At 36.9% G+C, this 11560-nt stretch overlaps 1 long non-coding RNA gene across 1 annotated transcript; it reads right to left on the minus strand.

Annotated features, from left to right (window-relative positions):
• Nucleotides 1–1744: 1744 nt before the first annotated feature.
• LOC141591004 (uncharacterized) lies at nucleotides 1745–2617 on the minus strand. The gene is made up of 2 exons (XR_012520588.1): nucleotides 2520–2617; nucleotides 1745–1967 (listed from the first exon to the last, which is right to left on the minus strand). It is a non-coding gene; the product is annotated as an uncharacterized LOC141591004 (long non-coding RNA).
• Between the last annotated feature and the right edge of the window lie 8943 nt (nucleotides 2618–11560).

Here is an 11560-nt window from a genome sequence, read left to right on the forward strand (position 1 = left end):
ACCCTACACGTGTGATCATTTAGACACAATCATTACTACCACTCATGTGTAAACTTTTAAACAAAATTATTGTAAATATTCATGCGAGTATATTAGAATAATCAATTAACTTTTAATACCATCAAATTTTTACTAAGATGTGACAATATAGTTTTATATTTATATATATCCGACTACTATGCAAATATGATGCACACACCAGAGATATTACAACATGCCAAACGTATGTAATTTATGCAAACAACTGGACTCATATAAAATATCTCACCCTTGATTAAAAATCAATTTAAGTTTTTTTCAATTTTACTCATACTATCATGCCAACAATGTTATCAACTAAACTTTAATTTTATCACTTTTTAAGATACATAACTATCGAACATGCGCTCTGTCGTCATATAAAACATTATAAATTCACATTACTAAGGCTCATGAATTACTCAAACAATTATCTGAAAACTCAACCTAGAACACACATTTTACATGTTTTGATTTACGTTGTAACTTTCAAAGATCACGAATAAATAACCGTTCGATTAAAACTTGATTCATATTGCTTTTATAAAACACGGGAAGTTAAAAACACAGGGGAAAAAAAATAATTAGGTCTACAGCACGAGAATTTTATTTTTAAAGAATTTTACAGCTCGGTAGGTCCAAACAAACATGTGACAACACTTGGTCCAAACTTGGGTCAGTTTGCAAAACTTATTATTTAATATTGAGACATCAAGATTTTTTTAGTGACTTATTCATTTTGAAAACATATGCGACTCTTTTGATTGATGGAGTTGGAATTATGCGAAAATTATTAATACAATTTAAATGAGGATTTTATAAAATCATTGGTCAAACATCACTGCACGGGAACTTCCTAACCACAGTTCACTAAAGTATTTATTACTCATAATCCGTATGTCATATAAGCGTGAAACCAACGTCAAATGATCACTAACTCACGAGGCTACTTCCCATAAAATTTTCATCGATAGGCAATAAACAGAAAAGAAATGGTAGTAAGGTCAATAAAAGGGTAACACCAACCAGAACGAGTTTTATCACTAAGTTATTTATTTTCTATGTTCCAATTCTTATAACTATACTATCGATACTAATCCATCCTAACTTAAATCTCACACTGTACTTACGTAATCATCTATCCCGTAGAATCCCTTCGCATCTCGATCTATTCCGTATATCTAGTCACGATTGCTATGGCTATAAACGTGCAATTCAATAGTGTTTCTAATTACTATCACAAGACTATACTAGCATGGCTTTGGAATCACATAACCTCATATTACTAGATATAGTGGTGCTATCAACACATCATTCATACAAATTACTTACCGTAGCGTTATCCTGCATAATGGTTAAAATATATGGGTCTCAAAGTATATATCAACTCAATTAGGCAATAATCAATGTATCAATCAGGTAATACTTAGGCAACGATATTTGAATTTCTGTTCAACCTCAAGCACTATTCTACCCTTTCTCTCGTATACACTCATGGTTTCCGGTTCAGGCGAGAGGACCACGGGTTCGGTGTGAGGGGGCCCCTAACTCATACCTTACCGTAGTATGCTCCTAACAGATTCTATCCGGGTTCATTTTAATTAGACACATCCTATGTTCATTGGGTTCATTGGTTTAGGCCTGAGGATCGTTCGCTCTGATACCACTTTGTAACACCCCGGTTTGTAAAAGAAGTCCTCGTCAAGACATTCCCTCATAAACCGGACTGTTACCATCTCGGTTTCCCGAGGTAGTGAATAACAAATTAAACTCCAAGGCAATTTATATAATATTTAACTTAATTATTACAAATTCTCTTTTCAAATTAAATTACAAGAACTGACGTAAATAAAAGTGAAGTCTTCTAGATGATGATCTAGTTACTAGGTCGTCTGATCCAGTGTCTCACGCCCATCAAGCTCCCGTCCTATCTCTTAAACCTGTCAAGTCTGCTCCCCATAAAACGGTTCATCACAGGTGTTCACGAATACACAGGGTCAACCACGAGGTTGAGTAGGGAAAACAATAAAACAATAAAATATGATATGCATGACACTCCGTCACCTCCATCTCCGTCTCAACTCATCACACACATCTCATAACCCGGACAACCCAGCCATACCGATCCCCGGTAGACTATATATCGACCGAAGCCGATCTGCCAGCTCAACAGCTGAGGACACCAGGGAGAATCCTGCAGAACCCGCCTGGGCCTTATCACAACATCACATCGTATCTCAACATCATCACCACCACCTCATCCTCCAACTCCAATGCATATGAAATGCTCAACAGTTATTAATGCAATGCAATATGTATATAAATCACTGAACTGATAAATCATAAAGTCATGTCCGTTACCCGATGTTATGATATCATACTCAATACGATCAAATCAGTCAATCACCTTTCCGAATATAAATGATAACGTAAATCAACAACCAGGAATCAAGTTAACACAATTCGACAATGACGATAATAGGACAAGTGTATTTCCCTACCTCAAAGTGCCAGCAAATCCAATTAAGCAGTTAAGCAGTCCAATGGACAGATGTCCAATAATATTCCATCTCAAAATCGTTCTCTTTTTCCGCCACCATAACAACCACCACGGCCGCCTAAGAACGTCGACGACCACCCCTAGCCCTTCCTTGCTGCACCGTGACCACCCATGCTCTCTCTCTCTCTCTCGTATTGCGTGAAAGGCTGAGATCTAAGCTGATGAAGAAGGGAGGCGGGTTGAGGGTGTGTGAGATCTGAGAGAGGCGGGTTGGTTGGGGTAGTGTTTAGGTTATCATTAGGTTTAGGGTTAGGGTTAGTGTATAATTAGGGTTAATGGGCTTAGGGTTTAATTGGGTGAAATCGTTAATGGGCCAGCTCATTTGGTTTAGCTCACCTTTCGAATTCCATATGAAACCGTCTTAAATAACTTACGATAGCTTAATGTAATTATCGACTCAACAATTACCCGACTTAATTGGTAATATAAAATGTATAATAATTAATATATAATAATATCCATTTAATTTTTTATATAATATTCATTTAATTTATTATATAAAATACGGGGTATTACAGTCTTCCCCTCTTAAAATGAACTTCGTCCCGAAGTTCGCTCCCGTACCCAAACCTCAGAAGGGTATTGCATATCGTTCTTACGGATGTCACGCATTTCTAACACGGTTAACACACATTTTCGACACATCAATTACACCTAACAATTACGAAATGTTACAATTCATTGGATTTCACATGATTTATTTATTGGGTTTATAAATGGGTCAATTGGACTTGGTCACATTTTATCCCGTATATTTCTTATAACATAAATTATTCATTATCATTCATTACATTTTATTTAACCGGCATGACAAATTATAAAATGAAGTATTTATTTGCATAAGACAAGTATGAGATATTTATTGTTAAATAATTATTTGTGAAGGGTCATATCATTGATAATGTCTTGTATTGTTCGGTGGTGAGAGTCTTGGTCCTATCGGACACTAGGGGTGAGCCATAGGCCCTCTAGTTGCGATATGATCGTCGGGATTGATGTTCCCATCCGTACTTATGGTGAGACGTAAACCATAAGTATGAATGTGACATTAATAATCCAGTCACATGTGCATGAGAAGGTTATTATAAATAATTACTTGTAAAGAGTCGTATTCTTATAGAAATGCCATATTACCATCGTATGAGCTTGACATACATTTTTGCCCTGCTTGTGTTGTTCTGGCAAGCACGGGTTTGACCTACTTGTGCTGTTCTGGTAAGTACGGTTTTGGCCTACTTGTGCTGTTCTGGCAAGTACGGCTTTTGGCCACTTGTGCTGTTCTGGCAAGTGAGTCTTATCTTAGTCTTTCCGCCACTTTCGTCTTTGTTTCGGCGATTGGGGTACTCGGTCTCCTTAGTAGTCGAGTCTTGGGTGCGTGCTGTGCTGGCGCACGTCGAATCGGGATGTACACCCGAGAATCTGCAAATTTAGACTAGGATCGTATTATTATCGTAGTCCTACCCGGGGAAATTATAGTCTAAGAGTAGTAAATGTCTTGCATTATTTGGATGGTTACTTTGGTCATATCTCCTTGAAATACGTGCTCGTGGCTAAGTGGTCGTGTCTGCTTCCTTGTCCTTCTTTTCCATTTATTTATTGTTGCTTATGCCTTACTTGTTTATTCCATCATTTCTTTTACTCTTGTTGGTTTAAATACGTATGATCCCATGTTTAGTTATGATTCGATTCACTCATGTCTTATCTAATATTATTGTTTGTTTATGTTCTTTGTTATGTTCGTTTCGACATATTGTGGCTGGGAGAACCTTGAGTTACTCCCCACTGACTGTGGCGTTCATGTTTACATGAATGACAGGTAGTGAAGATGCTTACGTGGGGAAGACGTGTGGGCTAGCGAGAACTAAACCCTTGGACCTTAGTTTTCTAGTTAGAAACCCTTTATTTGTTTATTCGTGGGATATCTTTTCCCCGCTATCTAGACTTGGGTTGTAATAACCTAAATTTGTCTATTGTTGTAATTGTTTCACTTCCTTTTGGCACCCGCGTGCTATTCTTTAACTAGTAATTTTAAAAGTTTAAAAAAAAAACTCACAAATTTCCGCTTTAATTTATTAGTTATATTTTCCGCTTTATCGCGGGGTGTCACAGTAAGTCTTATTTTATTTTGACGGTTCCATTTTCACTCTAACCCTAATTTATCCCCCTCTCACCTCTCACCCACCTTCCCCTACACTCTCATATAGCCTAGACTTTAACCATGGAAGGGGACGGGTTTAAATATGAAGGATGCGTGCGAGGATGTCGTCGTTTTCATCGTCGGTCCGCGTCACTAGGTAAGTCGCTGTTTTGTTGTCTTTTCAGTAGGCTTTTGAGGTAGTCCTGTAATAGGATATGGTTACATTTTGTAGGATGCGTCTCGGAGACTTGCTTGGCTATTTGTGGATGCATTTTCATGGCTTGGCGATAAGGTAGGGTTTCCCTACTCGGTTTACTATTAATTGATTTAAGATTGTATTGTGATTGTTGTAATTGGTATTGTGATTATCTGTTGATCTTGGAGTTGGAGTTGGAGTTAGAGTTGGGTGTTGGAGTTGTGATGGTTGTTGATGATGTTCGCGAGGTGCGTCCTCGGTTGAGTGGAGTCACTTGCGGGAGTGGCTTCACGCCCTAGTTTCGCCCTCTGTGGAACCCGCAACAGGAGGGGATGTGCATATTAATGGACAGGGTTATCGCTCGTTGATGAGGGGGGCTTAGGTGGGGATTGGCTGCGGTCCCCCACTGGCGGCGAGGATTACCTGTTGCGATGGGTAATCTGGCAGGGCTACACATTTCAGTGTGTAGTCGGTTACTGTGTGAGAATGGGAGACTGGAGGTGGATGTTGATCAGCTGTTGTTTTCTCTTGTACTTGCCTTACTTTGGTTATTCAGTAACTGACCCCGTGTTGTGTTTTCAAAACTGTGGTGATCTATTCGGGGATGGTGAGCAGTTGGCTCAGCAGGTACAGTTGGTCTGTTTGCTGATGGGCTTGGAGGGGAATCGAGTCACCACGCTACCGGAGTAGAAGTCCCGACGCATGAGTTTAATAGTTGTCGTAGCTAGCACCTTATATCCTGTTACGTTGTTTTATTTTGTAAAGACTCAAAGCATTATAATATAAATGTTCTTTCATTGTTTATTTGATCTACTACCTCGGGTGACCGAGATGGTAACACCTTCATACACTGGGATGGTCCTTGGTAAGACATCTTGGTGTGTGGGGGTGTTACAATATTGGACCTTATTGAGTTTTCTTATAACAACAGCTATCACACGAGTATTGGGATGGCACCATTTGAGGCTTTGTATGGGAGGAGGTGTAGGAGTCCGATTTGTTGGGATGATAGAGCTGAGGCAGTGGTTTTTGGATCATAGATGGTACAGGAGATGATAGAACAGGTTAAGCTGATCAGACAAAAGATGAAAGTGGCCCAGGATCGACAAAAGAGCTATGCAGATTTACATCGCCGTGACATAGAGTTTCAGGTTGGGGACAAGGTTCTTTTGAAAGTGTCTCCTATGCATGGGGTCATGATATTTGGTAAGAAAGGAAAGCTGAGCCAGAAGTTTATTGGACCATATGAGATTTTGGATCGTGTGGGTGGGGTTGCTTACCGGTTAGCGTTGCTAGCAGCTTTGGAGAGAGTACATAATGTGTTTTATGTATCTCAGTTACGAAAGTATGTGAGCAATCCTTCACATGTGTTAGAGGTAGAGAACATAGAGTTGGATGAGTCCTTATCTTATCTTGAGGTGCCAAAACAGATTCTTGATCGCAAGGTTCAGAAAACTAGACATGGGGAAACGGTGTTGCTTAAGGTTCTTTGGTCTAACCATGAGGTTGAGGAGACTACTTGGGAGGCGGAGGAGGCTATGAGAGAGCGGTATCCGTCTCTTTTTGATCAGGTATGTGTGGTTACGGGGACGTAACCATGTTTCTTTTAGGGGGGTAGGAGATGGTCGCATAAGGTTTTTATATGCTTTATGTTTGTTTTAGTACAGTTAGTAGTTGCTTTGAGTCGGTTTGGATGTTGGTTGGGAGTTTTCTTTTGAGTTTTGGTTATGATGTTGTGTCGGAGTGGAGATAGTATGTTTTGTTTTTGTGTATGGGTTGAACTTCGGGGATGAAGTTCTTTTTAAGGAGGGAAGACTATAATACTACGGTTTTCTATGTCTGTGGGTACTCTATCGAGTGGGACTTACTCTATCGAGTAAGTATGTTTTTACGCAAAACAGTAGCTGACCTGATGGGTACTCGATCGAGTACGTGTGACACTCGATCGAGTAAGTCACTTACTCGATCGATTAAGTGAGTCTTACGGGTTGATTTAGCCAGGTTTTGTTAATAACGCGAGATTAATATAAAAGACTTCCGTCATTATTCTTAAACACTTTTACCTTCTCAAACCTTTCAAGAGAAAAGAAAAGGAGTTACGTAGTTTGCATTCGTCGCGTTGTTCACAAATCCCAAGGCTAGGATCGTCAGATTGTCTTGTTCTTTATACCGTTGTGATCATCGTGTCAAGGGTAAGCTTCTTGTATAATTTTTATAGCATTTCGTTGAGTTTAGTTAAAACCCTAATTGGGTAGTTTTAAGGGTTTTGGGTGTATTGTATGGATTTGGTAGTAATTGTATGTATATGTGTTATAGGAGGAGGATTCATAGAGGAACGTTTTTGATTAGCTGTTGTGACGGTCGTGTGATTGCTAGTCCAGGTAGGGTTTCCCTACTCAGTATTGTTTAGAAGGCATTGTTGATAATTGATTGATTGATTGTTGTTGTTGTTGTATATCATATTGGTATTGGATTTGGGGTTGGTGATTGTTGATAATATAATGTGGTTGTTGTATAGGTGTGTCCTCGGCTGAGTGGAGTCACTTGCGGGAGTGGCTTCACGCCCTTGATTCGCCTTCTGTGGAACCCGCCACAGAAGGGATGTTCACATTTAGGAACTTGGGTTTATCGCTCGGATGAGATGAGCGGGGCTTAGGTGGGAACGGCTGCGGTCCCCCACTGGCGGTGTGGAATACTTGTTGCGATGAGTATTCTGGCAGGACTACACACTTTTGTGTGTGATGAGTTGATGGAGATTGGTTTGGTTGGATTCGATTGTTGTATTGCTTTGGTTGTATCGTTTGTGTAATCAGTACTGACCCCGTTTAATTGTTTTAAAAACTGTGGTGATCCATTCGGGGATGGTGAGCAGTTATTGAGCAGGTATGAGTTGATGCGCATGGGATGGCTGGGATGGAGTCATCACATGAGTCGCTAGAGTCTTCCGCTGTGTCATGAACTACTTTCAGTTCAGTTGGTTCAACAGTTTTGAGATACAGTTGTATTTGTTTTATCAGTTTTGAGATTTGGACTTGTATCACTTCAAACTTATTTATTTAAGTACTTTTTTTATTGTCTATTTGATTTACATTGCCTCGGGTAACCGAGATGGTAGCATTCTCGTGCTTTAAGTGGTTCTGGTAAGGCACTTGGAGTATGGGGGTGTTACACTCGACCTTTTGAATACTGGATTATTAATCTGACAAGACATAAAGTTGTTTCAAACGGTTTTCCAAATTTTAATTTACATAATAATTTCATGGTGACTCCGAATTGCAGGATCGTTCAACCATTTCAGCGATTCCAAGCCTTGCATATTGGTAACAAACCCATTGGCGAGTGCCGCCGCGTTGCGCACGAGGTGTGATTTATAGTTTGGTGACTCCGTTGGGGGTGGATATATACATTTTGACTCAGTCTTTGTGTTACCCGTGGTGAAACTTGACCGAGGTTGGAGTTAAATTTGTGTTTTGAAATTATTGATTCTCATTCGACATAGCCCATGTTTTCTAACCTTCATAGGCATACCCAACCCAATTCAACCAGTCGTGCCGTATCAACAATACAAATTCTTATTTAATTTGTTTCTTACTAGATGGATAGCAGTTGATGTCAACCATACATGATGCATACTGATGTTTGCATCAAGGGCTTTCACTTCTCGCGCGAATTGAACATGGAATCGACCTTACCCTGGTCTGGTACGGACCTCTCCATAGGCCGTAGTTTGATTGCTTGGTGTGTAAACCACTCTTTAAACCAAAATCCGTTTTAAGCACTCTGCAAACCATTATAATGCATGCTTGTATACTTAATTGTTATTTGTTTTCCGAGTCGATCATATGTCTATATAACTTTTACTAAACAAAAATATGTCAAATTTTCTGTAAATTAAATCATTCTTTTTAGAAAAAATAATTCGAAATTAACTAAATAAAAAATGGTTTTTTTTGTAAATAAAAAATCGGAAAATAGAATATGTTATCGACTGGAGAAAAGAGGATGTGCGCTTGGAAAGAAGAAGGTGGCCGGTCGGCGCTTATTTAAATACAATCTACTAATGAAAGCAGTTAGAAGGCCAAGATTTTGCAACAAACAGAACCAAATCAACTATAACATTTTAGTTATCCTTTAGCAGGTGTTTAGTTCGCACTAGGGAAACAGAATAAGAATAAGAAAGGGAAATAATAGGAAAGGAAAGGGTTTCTTTTTCATATACTTGGTCATTTGGTTTGAAATAAATAACGAAATGAAAAAATAAGACCAAGATTTTGCAACCACCCTAAACCTATCACCACCACCCCGAACCACCTAGACTAGTGCCACCATTAGTCCCCATCGGCAAGAGCTGACACTCCAGTTGTCGTCAATAGGGGGATGCGGTGTTAATCCTAACCAAACAAAAACAAAGGGAAGAGGGGGTCTCATTCCCTTTCCTTTTCTTGAATACCCTTAACTAAGCGTCAATTTAGATCTTAGAACTTAGTTTATCTAAGATTAGTACTTCGTTTTAAGCCATCTATCCCTTAGCATGTAAACTAGCAAGTACAAGTACTTCGTATGCACTCTGTTTTTACATTTCATATTATATAAGTATTTTTGAAGATTCCCGATTGTTAATATAAGAAACATATCATCATCCCTAGTGCTAATTAAATTTTATAAATAATTAGACGTTTGTAATTGACAATAGGCAAACATACGTGGCAAGAGCCCTTACATTTAGTGTTGTTGACAAAGTATAGAAGGATAGTTACGACCTCCATAGTACCATAAGATACCGTGCTTGTTTTCACACAAACACGACTAGACGAAGTAAATATGTTGACTAATTTTACTTGCATTTCAGCTAAAAAAACATAAGAAAATAGCGTATCGGAATCCTAAAACTAGGTTTATTCTTATGCCCTACACCCATGTGCTGGGTACTCCATGCTCTCACAATTAAAAAAACTAAAATTAAAATATAAAACCACGCACTATTAAGTAGTTATTAGTTTATCATTAGCATAAACCCATCTTCCTCCTATTTGAAACCTAAATCTTTCATATTTATCAAAAATATTATGCATAAAATTCATTTTCAATCAAACTTGTTAGTTTTGTAATCTCAGATTTATGTTTTGATTGATTATTTTAAAACTTATCAGATAATTAAGTCTTGAAATTACATCAAATTTATCGTTAGATCTTGATTTCGGGTGTGATATTTATCCTATGGACTTTTAATCTAGTGAATATGGTAATTTAGTCTAATGAATATATTTTCTAGTATGATATTCATATGTCACCGTTATATTCACTTTCAATTTAGTGAATATGATAGTGTAATTTGATGACTTTGTAGTATGTAGTACGATATTCACCATGATACACTTTTATATTCACTTTAAATTTAGCAAATATGATAATGTAATTTGATGAATATGTATTACGTAGTGTATATTCACTATATAACACTATTATATTCATTTTGGGTTTTGTGAATATGATAGAGTAATTTGATGAATATGAGTCATGTAATGTGATATTCAGCAAATGACACTATTATATTCACTTTGAATTTAGTGAATATGGTGTTTAGTTTGACAATTTTGAACTATAAACTTGAAAAATGTGACTACAAATGGATGGAAATTATGGAATTGATAAATTTGATATGATTTTATAGTTGTTTTATTGAAGAATATGAAAAAGAAAGAGAAACGTAATACTGAAAGATGTAGTGGTAGTTATTTTTTTTATTATTATTATTTTTCCAATAACTTCTTTGAGAGTATCTTACTTTCTACTCTTGGGAGTAGGATATAATTTGCCCTTCCCATCTCTTCTCTCTTACTACTAAGAGAATAAAAGATTATCTTAATTTTTCCGCCTAAGCAATATTTCTCATAATTGGGTCATTTTTTTGGATTATAAACTATTTATGAATAATGGGCTACAAACCAATTTCTACTAATCGCCATTGATCTGTAAAAGTTGGGCTTTACATCTGATTTACATGATCTTATTATTATATCATGCGTTAGTATATACCTATGTAATATGATTGCAGTACAACAAATCGCTACTCCGTAATTAATAGCATTTCGTATAGGTCATTTTGTAATAATATATTTAATCTAATCTAATCTCTCTTACTACTAAGAGAATAAAAGATTATCTTAATTTTCCCACCTAAGCAATATTTCTCATAATTGGGCCATTTTTTTGGATTATAAACTACTTATGAATAATGGGCTACAAACCAATTTCTACTAATCGCCATTAATTTGTAAAACTTGGGTTTTACATCTGATTTACATGATCTTATTATTATATCATGTGTTAGTATACCTATGTAATATGATTGCAGTACAACAAATCGCTACTCCGTAATTAATAGTATTTCGTATAGGTCATTTTGTAATAATATATTTCATCTAAATTTTATAAATATAAAAATTCATATATATTCTCCACTAAATGTTTTACGTAATTTTAATTAACATTGTTTATGAAAGATATTTACAGAGAGTTTTAACTTCTAATATTATAAACTTATGAATAAATATATATTCTTACACTTTAACTTAATACTCCTATTTCTTATCCATAGTATATAAATATTTAAATTTGCTTTAAATTTCATCATCTTTATCTACTAAAC

This window comes from Silene latifolia, chromosome 7, assembly GCF_048544455.1.
Source record: "Silene latifolia isolate original U9 population chromosome 7, ASM4854445v1, whole genome shotgun sequence".
Taxonomy (NCBI): domain Eukaryota; kingdom Viridiplantae; phylum Streptophyta; class Magnoliopsida; order Caryophyllales; family Caryophyllaceae; genus Silene; species Silene latifolia.